This window comes from Mustela putorius, unplaced genomic scaffold, assembly GCF_011764305.1.
Source record: "Mustela putorius furo isolate JIRA1106 unplaced genomic scaffold, ASM1176430v1.1 tig00000421_pilon_pilon_pilon, whole genome shotgun sequence".
Classification (NCBI taxonomy): Eukaryota; Metazoa; Chordata; class Mammalia; order Carnivora; family Mustelidae; genus Mustela; species Mustela putorius.
Window position 1 is genome coordinate 1,539,890 of NW_025421375.1, and position 14,641 is coordinate 1,554,530.

The 14,641-nt window shown below is 35.0% G+C and overlaps 1 protein-coding gene across 7 annotated transcripts in view; it reads right to left on the reverse strand.

The window, feature by feature from the left end:
* MPDZ (multiple PDZ domain crumbs cell polarity complex component) overlaps positions 1–14,641 on the reverse strand; it is a 152,356-nt gene that overhangs the window by 104,024 nt on the left and 33,691 nt on the right. The window contains exon 2 of one of the 7 annotated variants that reach the window (XM_045079642.1): positions 13,965–14,078. The exons of the other annotated variants lie outside the window; for them this stretch is intronic. The gene's annotated coding sequence lies outside the window, so the exon portion shown is untranslated. The remainder of the gene's footprint in view (positions 1–13,964; positions 14,079–14,641) is intronic. 7 annotated transcript variants of the gene reach the window in all.

Genomic DNA, 14,641 nt, shown 5'->3' on the forward strand with positions numbered 1-14,641 from the left:
CTGAATTAGTGCTAATACATAAAACATAATAAAATGAAGATTATGTAAATTACTCAACTAAAAAGTCAAAATTCTTTGTAAAAAGGCAGGATGAAACACCCTTCACATTTAGAAATATAGAACAAGCCTTCTTTTAAGACGAAGTCAGAGGGGTCCTGGGAGGCTCAGTTGTTTAAGTGTCTGACTTCCACTCAGGTCATGATCCCAGGGTCCTAGGATCCTCCCCCCATAAGGATCCCCACTCAACAGGGAGTCTGCTTGTCCCTCCACATCTCTGCTCACTTGTGTTCTCTCTCTCTCTCCCTCTCTTAAATAAATAAATAGATAAACAAAATCTTTAATTAAAAAAAAATAGAATACAGTCAGAACAGAAATTGGTTGTTATTTCAAAAGGCCAGGTAGGGTAGAACTCATAACACAGGACAGATATATAACGTAAGTACTTTATTTTAACTTAAAGCATGGGTGCATTCATTCACAAATATCTTGATGCATGAGAGCTCCCCACTTCTTTTTTACATGAACTGCACTCATTTAATATGGCATTACTTTCCATCTCAGTCTCTTTAAGATGAAGCAAGAATGTGGAGACTTGAGAAATAATTTAAGAAACCCGGATTTTTATGAGATCTTTCTTCAGTGTGTTACAGTTTGACTACACACAACCAATTTACTAACAACTGTTTTATCAATTCATTTACATAGTCCTTCAAAAGAATTTAAGTAAGTTTTCATGAAAAAAAAATCCTTTGCCATAAATTTTTATATTATATAACAAAGTCAAATAACTATAAAAATAATTATGATGGGCAAAACCGCTCTAAAAATGACTCTGATGAATGCACATTTATCTGGGGACAGCTGCAAAAGTACACACAAGAAAATGTCTGAAAATAAGTGTTTTGCACTCTAAGCATCAGCCATACATACACCTTGAAGAACAGTATCTTTCTGTCTAGCAAGTCACTTATTTGGAGGTGTGCTAAGAGAGCTGCTTCTGTAACAGCATCCCAAGAAAACAAAAAAATTGTCTTTGGTTCTCTGTACACAATTAAGCTGACCCTGTGGAAAGAGCTACATCAGAGTTAACCCTCCCATTGAGATCAATCAGAAAATTTATAGAGAGTGCTGTGAAAAAATCTTTAAAGGTATCAGGAAGAAACAATCACTTCTACCATATTCTAGTCATCAGGAGCAAATCAATAAAGCGACCCCACACTCAAAGAGAAGAGATCACACAAGAGCGTGAACACCAGAAGGCAGGGATTACCTCCATCCCAGAGGCTGACTACCACAGCACATCATAGTAAAACTGTTGAAGGCCAAAACAGAGGAAAGATCTAAAGCCACCAGAACAAAAAGGCACCTTATCTTCAAAGAAGAATAAAACTGACAACTAAACTTCCAAGTTAATCAATGAAAAACAGAAGACAATAGAATTTAAAAAACTAAAAATGAAAAAAAAAATCAACTTAGCATTTTCAGAATACCTTCCCTACACACACACAGAGACAGTACTGCTTCAGAATTCTACAAAAGAAATACACAAGTAAATTCTCAGAAACACAAAAGATCCCTCAAGAAATTTCCCTAATGCAGAAAAAAGACTGGAGAACACAAAAAAAGGGGTTTTGGGGTTTTTTTTTTTTTTTTTAGATTTATTTATTTATTTGACAGAGAGAGATTACAAGTAGGCAGAGAGGCAGGCAGAGAGAGAGAGAGAAGGAAGCAGGCTCCCTGCCGAGCAGAGAGCCCGATGTGGGACTCGATCCCAGGACGCTGAGATCATGACCTGAGCTCAAGGCAGCGGCTTAACCCACTGAGCCACCCAGGCGCCCCAAGGGTTTAAAGTAAATCGGGGCACACCTGAGTGGCCCCATCTATTAAAAGGCTCTGATTTCGTTCCAGCTGAGTTTGTGATCTTGGTGTTATGATATGGAGCCCTGCATCAGGCTCTGCACTCAGGAGTGAGCCTGCTTCAGATTCTCTCTCTCCCTCTGCCCTCCCCCCATTCACTCTTAAACTCTCTCTAAAATAAATAAATAATTTTTTTTTCTTTTTTTAAAGGGATGGAGTTTTAAATATAGGTAGGAATGAAATGAAATATAGATACGTACAGAATAATTACACAGAAGACACAAGTAGGGTACAGGAGGTTGAACTGTACTAAGTTTCTTTAATTTCCCAAGAAGAAGCAAAAGTTCTAATTAAAGTAATATCATAATAAGTTAAGGGTTATATATCTGACAAAAGACTGATGTCTGGCCTAAAGGAAAAAAACTCAAATCTCCATGCTAAAGAAGATTCAATTAGAAAAGGAACAAAGACATTTCACCAAAGAGGATATGCAGATGGCAAATAAGAACACAGAAGATGTTCAACATCATTATCCATTAGAGAAATGCAAATTAAAAGCACAAAGAATATCACTATATACCTATCAGAATGATTAAATAAAAAAATAATGACATGCACCAAATGCTGGTGAGAATGTGGAGAAAATGGCCTGCTTGCGCAGTGCTGGTAGGAATGTAAAATGGTAGAATCCCTCTGACAAAGAGTTTGTCAGGGTCTAAAAAAACTAAATATGCATCTATCCTACAACATGGCAATTACACTCTTAGGCATTTATTATACAGAAAATAAAATTATGCACATGCAAAACCATGCAGCAGCTTTATCTACAAGAGTGAAAAACTGGAAAGAAACAAAGGGTCCCTCAAGAGGTGGGTGCAAAAAGGATAATTTCAAAAGTCCCATACATTATGACTATGTTTATAAAATTCTTGAAGTGGTTTATAAAGACAGCAAAGTTGCCAGGGGACAGGGATGGTGGCGGGGAGGGAACAGGGTATAACAATTAATGAGTAGCACAGAGAGATCATTGTGGTGATGGAATAGTATCTAGACTGTGATGGTGATTACACAAATCTATGCAAGAGAAAGAATGTCACAGACTGAAAAAAAAAAATGATGGACATTAAACCATTATCAGTTTCTGTGCTTCTGATACTTTATTTTAGTTACCAAGACGTTACCACTGGAGATAACCTGCTGAAGTACATAGAGGACCGCTCTATACAATATTGAAAAATTACTGAGAACGTATAATTATCACAAAATAAGGTTTTTCTTAAAAGTTGACTCAAATAGGCCAAGGATACTTACTATAATCTTTAGGGTAACCTCTAAAAGAATAATAAAATTAAGTATCAGTAGCGTGTTAACAGAAAAAGATGAAATATAAAGTGAACTAATACCAAAAAAATAAATAAACAAGACAAAAAGAAAAAAAGGTTAATTAAAGTTTATTAATAGTTAAATAACAATAATTTTAAGATTGTATAACACAAAAAAACACATAGATGCTATTCACTGAAGATACAAGTTAATAACAGAAAAGATAAAGATGAAAGGAGAAAGAGCCACCACATATACATTAAACAGAAGATGAATGGTATACCTGCCCTAGTATCAGATGAACAGACTTGAAGTCAAGAAGCATTACTAGAGATAAAGAGGGACAATTCATATAGATAAAGGCTCAATTCATGGAAAGACAAGACAGTCTAAGTCATCTAAAAATATAACCTCAGGGGTACCTGGGCTTGCTCCCTCTTTAAACGTCTGCCTTCAGCTCAGACCATGATCCCAGGATCCTGGGATCCCAGCCCAAAACAGGGCTCCCTGCTCTATGAGGAGCCTGCTTCTCCTTCTCCCTCTGTTGTTCCCCCTGCTTGTGCTCTCCTTCTGTCAAATAAATAAATAAAATCTTAAAAAAATAAAAACAAAAATATAATCTCAAAATTTGTAGGGCCAAAGGACTCAGATCCAAATGAGAAACAGACAAATTCACAATCATAAGTAGAGATTATAACTTATTCCTTTCAGTAACTGATAGAATGGGGGGAGGAGAAATCAAGGATATGAAAGATCTGAACAACATTCTAAATAAAGTTGATAGAGTCAATATTTTAAAAAGCAGCTCTATTTCCTGGGGCAAGGGGGGGGCAGAAACTAAAACTTAAAAAAAGACTGCATTTAAAATGATAAAATTGGGGCACCTGGGCGGCTCAGTGGGTTAAGCCTCTGCCTTTGGCTCAGGTCATGATCTCAGGGTTCTGGGATGGAGCTCCTGCTCAACAGAGAGCCTGCTTCCTCCTCTCTCTCTGCCTGCCTCTCTGCCTACTTGTCATCTCTGTCTGTCAAATAAATAAATAAAACCTTTTTAAAAAAAATAAAATAAAATGATAAAATTATTTTAAAAAGCTGAATACAACCTAAAGTTTAGAAACAGAGTCATATATATATGGCCACATGATTTAGTGTGCCAGTGTATTGGAGAAAAAAATGATCTTTTCAATAAATGGTTCTGGTTCAAATGGATAGTCAAATGGAAAATTAACATACATACTTTACCTCATACACAGCCTAAATTTAGAAGCTAAAACAAGCTTCTGAGAGAAAATCTCTATATCCTTGGCATAACCAATGATTTCTTAAGTAGGACAAATAAGGCAATGCACATAGAGGAAAGGTTATACAAATTAGACTTTATTAAAATTAAAAAAAAAAACCTCTGGTCATCAAAACATATAACTAAGAGACTCAAAAATCAAGATACAAAAAAAAAAAAAAAAAAAAAAAAAGACAGTTGCAATATAAATGTCCAACAAAGTTGTATTCAGAAAATATTTTTAAAAACCTGTTATAACTCTGTAAAGACTGACAAACCAGTAGAAAAATTGGCAAAAGACTTAAAACAGGAACTCCCCAAAGGAGGATATCCAAATGATCAAAAGCATATGAAAAGTATCATTAGTCATCATATGATACTACAACATACCCCTCAGAATGCCTACAATTAGAAAAAGAGGAATTCAAAACTGACAGTAGCAAGTGTAAGCACTGATGTGGAGCCACAAAAATTTTCTTACATTGTAGTGAGAGCACAGACCCACAACTCCTTGGAAATCAACTGGAAGAATCTATAAATGCTGAATACATACCTTAAGACCCAGAAATTTCACTCGTAAGTAAACATCCAAGAGAAATCCATATTTAATGAACACCAAAGAACATGTACTAGAACATTTATGGCAGTTCTGTTTATAATAGCCAAAAACTAGTAAAAACTTACTATCCACAAAGTACAGATATAGTCTAGTACATTCCTACAATGAAGAATGGAAAGAGACTATAGCTACATATAATAACACGAAGGAAAATCACAGACACAAAGTGAAGACAAAGCCAGGAACAAAGCATGTGTACTCAGGCTGCATTTATATAAAATTCAAATACTTGTGGGTAACAGTCAAAACAGTATATGAACCTGACTTCTACAAGGAATCTAAAAAAGCCAATCTCACATAACAGAGAGTAGACTGGTGGTTGCCAGGAGCTAGAGGATGTGGGGAGGTGTTGATCAAAGGGTACAAACTTCCAGTTACAAGAACTTTCTGGGGATTTAATGTACAGTGTGGTCACTATAGTTAACAGTACTCAATGGTATATTTGAAAGCTAAGTGAGTAGATCTTAAACATTTAAACCACACACACAAAAAAACATTATTACAGAGGTGACAGATATGTTAACTAACCTCACTGTGGTAATAATTTCACTATGTATGTGTGTATCAAATATCACTTTGTGTATTTTAAACAAACACAATTATATGACAATTTTACCTCACATAGGCTGGAAAAAAAAAGTGATTCTTTGGGAAGAGGATGAGGACCAACAAAGAGGATACAAAGTATTGTGGAGTGTTAATAATTTTCTGTACTTTGATTTAGGTGAAGAGTTGTATGTGTACATTCGATTTATTAAAAAAAAATCCTTGAACTACGTAATTTTGCCCTTTACTGTATGTTAACTCTCTCTCTCTCTCTCTTTTTAAGTTTGTAAGGTAAGTGATAAAATCAGAGCACAGAACCTGGCACTCTGATGACTGATAAAATGTACACTTCTCTGAAAGAAAGAAGGTGCTTTGAACAGCCTCCATATTATCAAGCTAAATCTTCTGACAGAAACTCAGATTTTAAAGTTCAATTACCAGGCATTCACCTTAAGTGAAAGAGAATATAGAAACTGGGTATCTGAAGATGAAGCCAAGTCTATTAGTGTGATGTATGACTCTCTGCTGGCTTGGTATGGATTCAACTGGCTAATTCCCATCTACAGAATAAATCCTTCAACAAGTGCTCAAGTCAAAATGAATCCTCAGCAAGTGCGTTTTAACCTCATTAGCACACGTAGATTTTTCTTCTCAAAGATTATGAGTTTTTATAACTTGTAATCATTTAATTGCACACCAAATTAGAATTAAAAAAATAATCATTATGTCATCTAATACTTTTATACTGAAGTATGTTGACCCACCCTGATAAAAGGTTGATATATTTGTATGAGATTCCAAATTAAAATTTTTTTCAATAATTATACAAAATTAATTTTGTTCCAAAAATACTTGAAAAGCTCAATGTCTTAAATATTTTGATCATATAAATATGATTATATACCTAAGTTTAACTAAATATAACATCTTCAAACATGCAGATTCACTTAACTAACTTAACTAACAATAAAAATATTGAAATACTGACTTCTTATGTTTCATATATCCCTTCTGGATTGTTAACTGAAAAGGAAGTTAATATTATTAGCTCTATGTTAATGGATAACATCAATCTTCCCAGAAGTACTTATATAACTGTCTAGAAAAATGATTGCTTAGGATCGAACTGAATTTCCTACAGCATTTTTATATACATTATCAAAACCTGTTTACTAGTCCTGCTGTTTCAACTATTCTAAACCCACAGAATAGCAATGAGAACAAAGTAACCCAAATGCTTATATAATTTGATGGATATTTCTATCATTTCAAAGCTAAAATACATATTATCTTGCATTAAGCAAGAAAAATGACCACTGCTTTTACAATCTTAGTTTTGGTAGACTTTAAATAAATTTATAAGCATATATTGCTAGTTCAATTTCCCCATTTTTGTTTGTTTGTTACTCCTTAACATAATGAGAAATAAAAATTAAAGCACTCTCTGGGGAATTTGCCGTAACAGGTGCACCTCATAGAAATGCAGACTGTTTTTTGTTTTGTTTTGTTTTTTTTTAATCTGCACCTTGTCTTTTCTTCTTGCAGAACAAGAAAAGTGCCTATTTTCTTGTGAATTTACAAAAATGCTGTAAAACACTCTCTGGAACTGATCCCAAATATGAAATGCAAAAATGGATAGGATACCAAGAGTATTCAATGAAATACAGCATCTAAAATGGTAGCAATCACAGGAAAAAATTTTAGACATAATAGAACTGTATTTCAAGTTTGGAAGCAAGGGAGGCCTCCTTTTCCATAAATCTTTCAGTGAAATACTGATTAGAGCACAACTCTGATGCATTATTGAACAGGCAAACCCATGCACAGTAATTGATGGTGGCACTCTGATTTAATGATCCTTATTTTTAAAGCTAATTAAAGAAATTGAGTTGCATGTTCAAAGGGGATTAGCTTAATGTGATGAGACTATTTTGGACATAAAGTACCTCCACAGCTCCTGAACTAAACACGATACAAAATGAAGCAGCAAATTATAAGGTGGTGGGAAGAGGGGCATTTTCTGATGGAATAAGAATAATTTCACATTTTCTCTGTGAATTTCATTTCATTCATCAGATAATTACTGAGCACTTCCATTGTCTAAGACATTGGGCTCTAGGGGATGGGACTCTTTAAGATAAAATGTTTTACATAATCACTGATATGCTAGGGATTCTATAAAATTGCTCCTCCTGGCATAGTTCACACACCTACTAAGATAGAATACTTTTCTTTTAATAGCTATGAATTGTTAAATAGCAAAGCAGATAGTGGACGAGAATTTGTAGATATTCTTAAAGTAGCCATTGAATATTGCTGGCTGATAAATTTAAAATGTAAGATTATTGAATTTAGAAAATAATTCCTTAACCCAAAAATATTTAAGCAGTCATTCTGAGTAATCAGAATGTAAATTTTCTGCATCTGCCTCTGTAGAGTTTCAGTGGCACATAAAATCCCCATGTACTAAATAAAAAGGATAAATCATCAACCAAGAAACTCAAGATAAAAGGCAAAGAAAAAAATGAATTAAATAGTATCCAAGACTCGGGGTGCCTGGGTGGCTCAGTGGCTTAAGCCTCTGCCTTCAGCTCAGGTCATGATCCCAGGGTCCTGGGATGAAGCCCAGTGTGGGGCTCCCTGTTCAGCAGAAAGTCTACTTCTCCCATTCTCTCTGCCTGCCTCTCTGCCTACTTGTGATCTCTCTCCTGTCAAATAAATAAATAAAATCTTAAAAAAAGAAAAGATTTCCATTAAAAAAAAGAGTACCCAAGACTCTTCTTGCCTTCTCCCTTTTGATATTTAGAGAGGCATATATAAATGCTCTATGTCAATAATCTAACTAAAGCAAGGTCTATTGTTATAGACTATTAAATGACAAGATCAAGTGCAAAACTGCGAAGTCTATACAACATAAGTGATGTCATCAAGTTAAATGAAAGGCCACATGGCAGGTTATGCTATTTTAGAATATTCTAGTCTTCATTCAGAGTTGCATCTATGAAAATTTTGTTTATTCTTAAAATTACATCATAATTACAATCAATACACAATGCATAAAAATGTCAGGATCAGTCAGCATAATGCAGAGTATTCCATTTGTAATTCATAAACTAATTTTTAAAGGTCTAAATTTCACTAAAATCTATAGGAATTCTCATAGTTGAAAATATTCAAATCCCCCCCAATTTCCTAAAATGCATATGAATACTTGAGTAAAGACTGCAAAATAACCTGAACTTAAAACAACCACAGTTTTAAACTTTTGTCATTATTGTCATAAAATAAATTTTAAGTATACCATTAAATAAAAAAAAAAGTTCTACAATGAAGTAAGATATTACAGGATTCTTTAACCTATCTCCTGAGTTCCTGAAATTCCAAGTAAAGTCCACTAATTTCAAAAGCAATGGTTTCTTTCTCATACTTGTTTGATTTTTTTAATAGTACTTTCCTTTTATTGTTACAGGGGAGAGGTGTCTGTGATAGACTGAAAAAAAGGTGCGACATTTATCAGCTCTTCTCATCAAAAGCAATAGTCCTTTGCTTAAGTCACTTTAAAAATTTCTTGATGGAGTGGGTGTCTCTGTTAAGCAGCTGCCTATGGCTCAGATCATGATCCCCCGGGGTCCTAGGATCAAGTCCCGCATTGGGGGGCGGGGTGTCACTGCTCAGCGGGGAATCTGCTTGCCCTTCTGCCTCTCCCCACTCAGTCCCCGTCCCCCCCATCCCCCTCTTCCTTGGCCCTAACCCTCCCCCTGCCTTGTGCTCTCTTGCTTGTGCTGTCTGTTTGTGTTCTCTCTCTCTCTAAAATAAATAAAATCTTAAAAAAAAAAAAAGTTCTTGATGAAGTAGTTAAAATTAGTTTTATTCAATCTTGACTCTTATGTATAAATCTTTTTAATATTCTGTGATTCAAAATGAAAAGTGAACATAACACAGTTCTGCTGTATAAAAAATACAATTTTGTCTGGGATGCCTGGGTGACTCAGTTAGTTGAGTGTGCCTGCCTTCTGCTCTGCTCATGGTCTGGAGGTCCTGGGATCGAGCCCTGTGCCTGGCTCCTTGCTCAGTGCGGGGCTTGCTTCTCCCTCTCTCTCTGCCTACAGCTCCCACTGCTTGTGCCCTCTCTCTCTGACAAATAAATAAATAGAATCTTTTAAAAAAGAAAAAAATAACAACTCTCATTTAGAGGAAAAGCATTATTTTTTGAGTTGCAAGCTGAACTAGCTATTTCTCATGAGCACCACATTACTTGAAAAAACAAATGAAAGTTAAAAATAAGGTACAAACTTGGTATATGGCAGACAATTTCTCAAAAATAAACAAAGTCTTTCACTTCAAGGAAAACAACTGATGGTAATTGTTGCCAATAGTAAAATTTGAGGTTTCAAGTGAAAATTAGAACTTTGGAAAACTTGTTATGTGCCAGCCTGAGTTTGACAACTTTTCATAATTTAAAGACTTGATAATACCAGAAGCAATGGTTAGCAAGTATAAATTTTTGATATTATATAATGTAATGTGAAACATAATTTTCCTGTTTTTCAAATTTTCCAAATGACCAATTTATTATAAAATTATGCATGGTTGAAAAAAATATTGAAAGCACAAGACAGATTTCATTATAATAGAATACAAAATGTTCACTGATTTGGTTTCTGATTCCACCATATAACTAAACTTTAAGAAACCACCAATAGGGGCGCCTGGATGGCTCAGTCTGACTCTTGGTTATGGACTCAAGTCATGATCTCGGGGTCATGGGATGGAGCCCTGCAACGAGCTCCATTTGGGCTCCATGTTCAGTGGAGACCCTGCTTGAGCTTCTCTCTCTCTCTCTGCCTATATCCCTGCCCCCACTTGCCTGCTTATACACATGTGCTCTTTCTCTTAAATAAATAAATCTTTAAAAAAAGAAAAGAAAATACCAATAGTTCTGGTGCACTATCAAAGAAAAGTATCCACAGAAAAGGCTATCCTCCTCCCTTTGCCAGTCAAATATCTGCACGACATGTTCTCCATATACACCCACTAAAACTGCAAATCCAAACAAATAAAATGCAGAAGAAGATATGAGAATCCAGTCTTCTATGAAACAACATTAAAAAGATGTGAAAAAAGGTAAAACAATGTCACTCTTCTAATTTTTAAAGCAACAGATTACTGCTATTTTCAAGTCAATTAATAAATATTTAAAACATTTCTCAATTTTAATTTCTAACCTGATAAATTATCAATGTATAAAACCACATAAATGAAAGCCATTTGATGCCATTAGTAATTTTTAAGAATGTAATGGGAGTCTTGAAACCAAAATGTTTGAGATCTGCTGCCTTAGAATATTAAATCTCAATAGGAGGAGGAAGCACCAAGAAGAGAATCAATACTTACTGAACGCTATTCCCATATTACAACTTGGGAACATTATTCCCATATTACAACTAATGGAGGGGCAAAAAGAGGTTCAGTGAAGTTAAGTGTATACATACACACACACATACTCCTTCTAAGAAATAAACTCTTATTTAAAGTCATCTACTGATAAATATCAATGGCACAATACACATCTGGGCTGTGTCTGTCTCCAAATCCTATCACACCACAGTGCTAGCATCTGAGATCAGCACAACAAAGGTCTCAAATCACCAGGATATCTTTCAGCTGTTTACAAGGACAGTGAAACAAAAATGATAGAGCCCTGGGGTCTGAAGTCAGCCAGTCTACATTTAAACGCTAGCTCCAGCATATAACCTCCCAGTACCTCCATTTCCCTATCCATAAAACAAGGAAAATAACATTATCCAGTACATCTATCTCCTACTAGCTACAACTTTAGAGTACTGTTGCAGTGATGAAACAGGGATTTACAACAGCTCCTGGCACACAGTAAGCATTTCCTGCATGGTAATCACCATGATGATGATGATGGTGAGTGGTGCCTCCTTCCAATATGGTTACCAGGAAAAACATGAGGTCTTCGAAGTAACTTCAGTTATTTAGCTAATTTATTTATACTAAAAATTATTTCTCTGGCAAGAAAAGGTAATTACTGATGCACAACAGTTCTGAATTTCATGAATACTTATATATCTCTTAATTAAGCAATCATTTATTGGACTTAAGTAAAATATCATATTAGGTACAAAGTAGTCAAAGATGAATATGATATGATTTTATCCCAAAATTAGTGAATGGTTTTCAAACAGATATAAAATGCACTTAATTCTAAAACCCCTTTTTATGCTTGGTAAAAACAAATGGCATGTGGAACACCACATATACCCCAGGGTCTAGGTATGTGTGTGGATGTGTACTTGCAGAACGTCTTTTCTTTATTTAAATCTCAACACTTCTGTGCTTTCTTAGCAAAACTTCCAAGGGAAAAAAAATCACAGAACGTAGATTGACCAAAAGTAATATTGTTATCAAAGTATGCTGAAACTTTCTTCATCAAAGGGGTGCAAGTATTCAAATTAAGTAAATCAATATACCTTAAATGCCAAGACAAAAAGAAATTTAGAAACTGAAAACCTAGGAGACAACTGGGGTGGTTCAGTAGCATCTGACTTCGGCTTAAGTCGTGGTCTCAGGGTCCTGGGACTGAGCAGTGCATGGGGGGCAGGTGGCAGGTCTGAACTCAGCAGGGAGTCTCCTTGTCCCTTTCCCTCTGCCCTTCCCCGCCAACTTGCATGCATACTCTCTCTGCCTCAAATAAACAAAATCCTTAAAAAAGAGAGAGAAATTGGAAACTTAGATGAACAACATGTTAGAATGTTTGTAGTGTTTTTTCTATCAGTCCCACATTTCTAGGAGACAAATAAAACTGATTCACAGTTCACAGTCTGCTTAGAGAAAAATAAAACCAAACCCTACAGACAAGTTTAAATATACAGAAGTAGGCACATAAAGACTGATGGTACTTTGTCACACTGTCTCTCCTTCCACTATTATCCTACTCAGTTCACATCTACTGTAAAAGCCAGCATAATTAGTTAAAAAACAGAATGAAAGTTCTGGTTTATATTGAAAAGGTCCTCTAGTTAAAATTTGAGGGAGAATTTAAAAGAAATGGCAAATCTTAATGATTCTGAATTTACTAAACATTAAGTGCATAATAAGGAATGCTAATAACTGTTTTCCCAACCTCTCTGTTCCCTTACAGCAGAGAACTAACGGTTTAGAAACAGTGTATGACAGACATACATTCTTCTAAATCTACCAATGAATAACTGTGCAGTCCAGATTATGTTACACAATGTCTCTCAGCCTCAATTTCTTCTTGGATGAAATGAGGATCATGCACACTTCATGTAGGTGATGGACGAGCTAAATGAGACAATATCCACAGCACATGACATCTCCCTATAGGCGATGGTGGTTATTCTCGTTATAGAACTTCAGATGTAAATCAACCCCTATTGTGCTTATATTCTCAGGTTAAAAACCTCATTTAGGTTATACCCAGTAAATTTCACATTCTTCCCTCTTCTCCAAAGACCATTTAACTCTGTCACAAAAACACCATACAATTAGCACCATTTGCTGTTTTAGACACACATGCATACCCAATAGCAAGATGGTGCCGCATTTTAATCCAGCACTGTATAAAAAGCTTGAACAGTGCCTTCTTGCCCAGGATAAAACAAGAATTTTACTCCCTCAAAGGCTCTATATTTACAAACTTTCGGTTAAAGGAGCAAACATTTAAAAGCTGTTATTGTACCAAAAATAAAGTATTTGAAATTCCTACAGTAAATAAACTCTATGGCAAATGTAAAAACATAAGAATCACTCCTTCTCTTTTAACTTCTCCTAGATAATGTATGTTAAAGTCTCAAGAAACAATACTTTCCTGTTAGTTAGGCAGTTGCAATGCTCTATCATAAAAGTAAAACCATTTTGAGGGTAAGAAAATATTTTTTCATTTTCACAAGCAACATCAACTTGGACAAATTCCATTCCCGTTTTAGATAATTCCTGTTAATGGGGTCAAGGCATGTTTTCTTTCTCTCTGTACTTCTTCCCCCCACACCACCAAGTCATAGTTTAACCCACAGGCATTCTTGGGAGACAGCAGTTATTCCCCCTTTACTGACAGCATGGCTACTGATAAATCTTCTCCATTTTAGTCTCAAATTAGAAATCATAGAGAGAAGGGTGATTTCTTTGCCATTTATATAAGTAATTAAGCTGAGGAAACACAGGCATATATGCTCCCTACTACGAATCTACAAAACCATATCCTTCTGATTACCATAGTCAGAACAGAGCAACAAAATGCCCAGTTATCAAAATTCTCATCTTTCCACCAATATAAAAAATATAACTGTAAAAAATTACCAGTGTTGATGATGCCACCGTTTAAAAGCAACAAACCTCAACAGTTTGGTCATGAACCTGATTTAGCAGCTTTATAAATGAGTACCCACAGAACAGCAACTCTCCAGGCGTGCCCTGTGAAAATGTAATTGAAATATGCAATTGACTACTTATTTCTCCAGGCTCTCTGAAGGCTATTCCTCTTTTAAGACAGAGCATCAGAAAAACATACATGGTGTACAATACACTTTAGCAGAAAAGCCATTACTAAAATTATAATTAGGATGTGATGCTGTATTCTTAGTATGCACTCTCAGTATACCTCACTCTTAGAAAGATGGAAGAAGCATTTCTTTGAAGAACAATTTATGTATTTCATGATTATAATTAAAGGTCTTATCTATCAAAATATCAGTAAAACCTTCACCTTAATTGTTTTAGGCAGTTTTACTATAATTTTTAAAATGTGGAGAAAAAATAAATGATTGTTAAATATTATATTTAATAGAAGTGTTAGAAGATGATACAATTTTCAACTTGAAACAATAGTTTGATACAGAATGCTGAATGCAAAAGAGGAATGATGAAAAACATACACATAACTTCCCCCCTGAAAAAAAAAAAACCTCTACCTTAATAAATCCTTCATAATCTGGTTCCCACGTTTCCTCTCTTGCCAAGAACCCACACACAGGTTG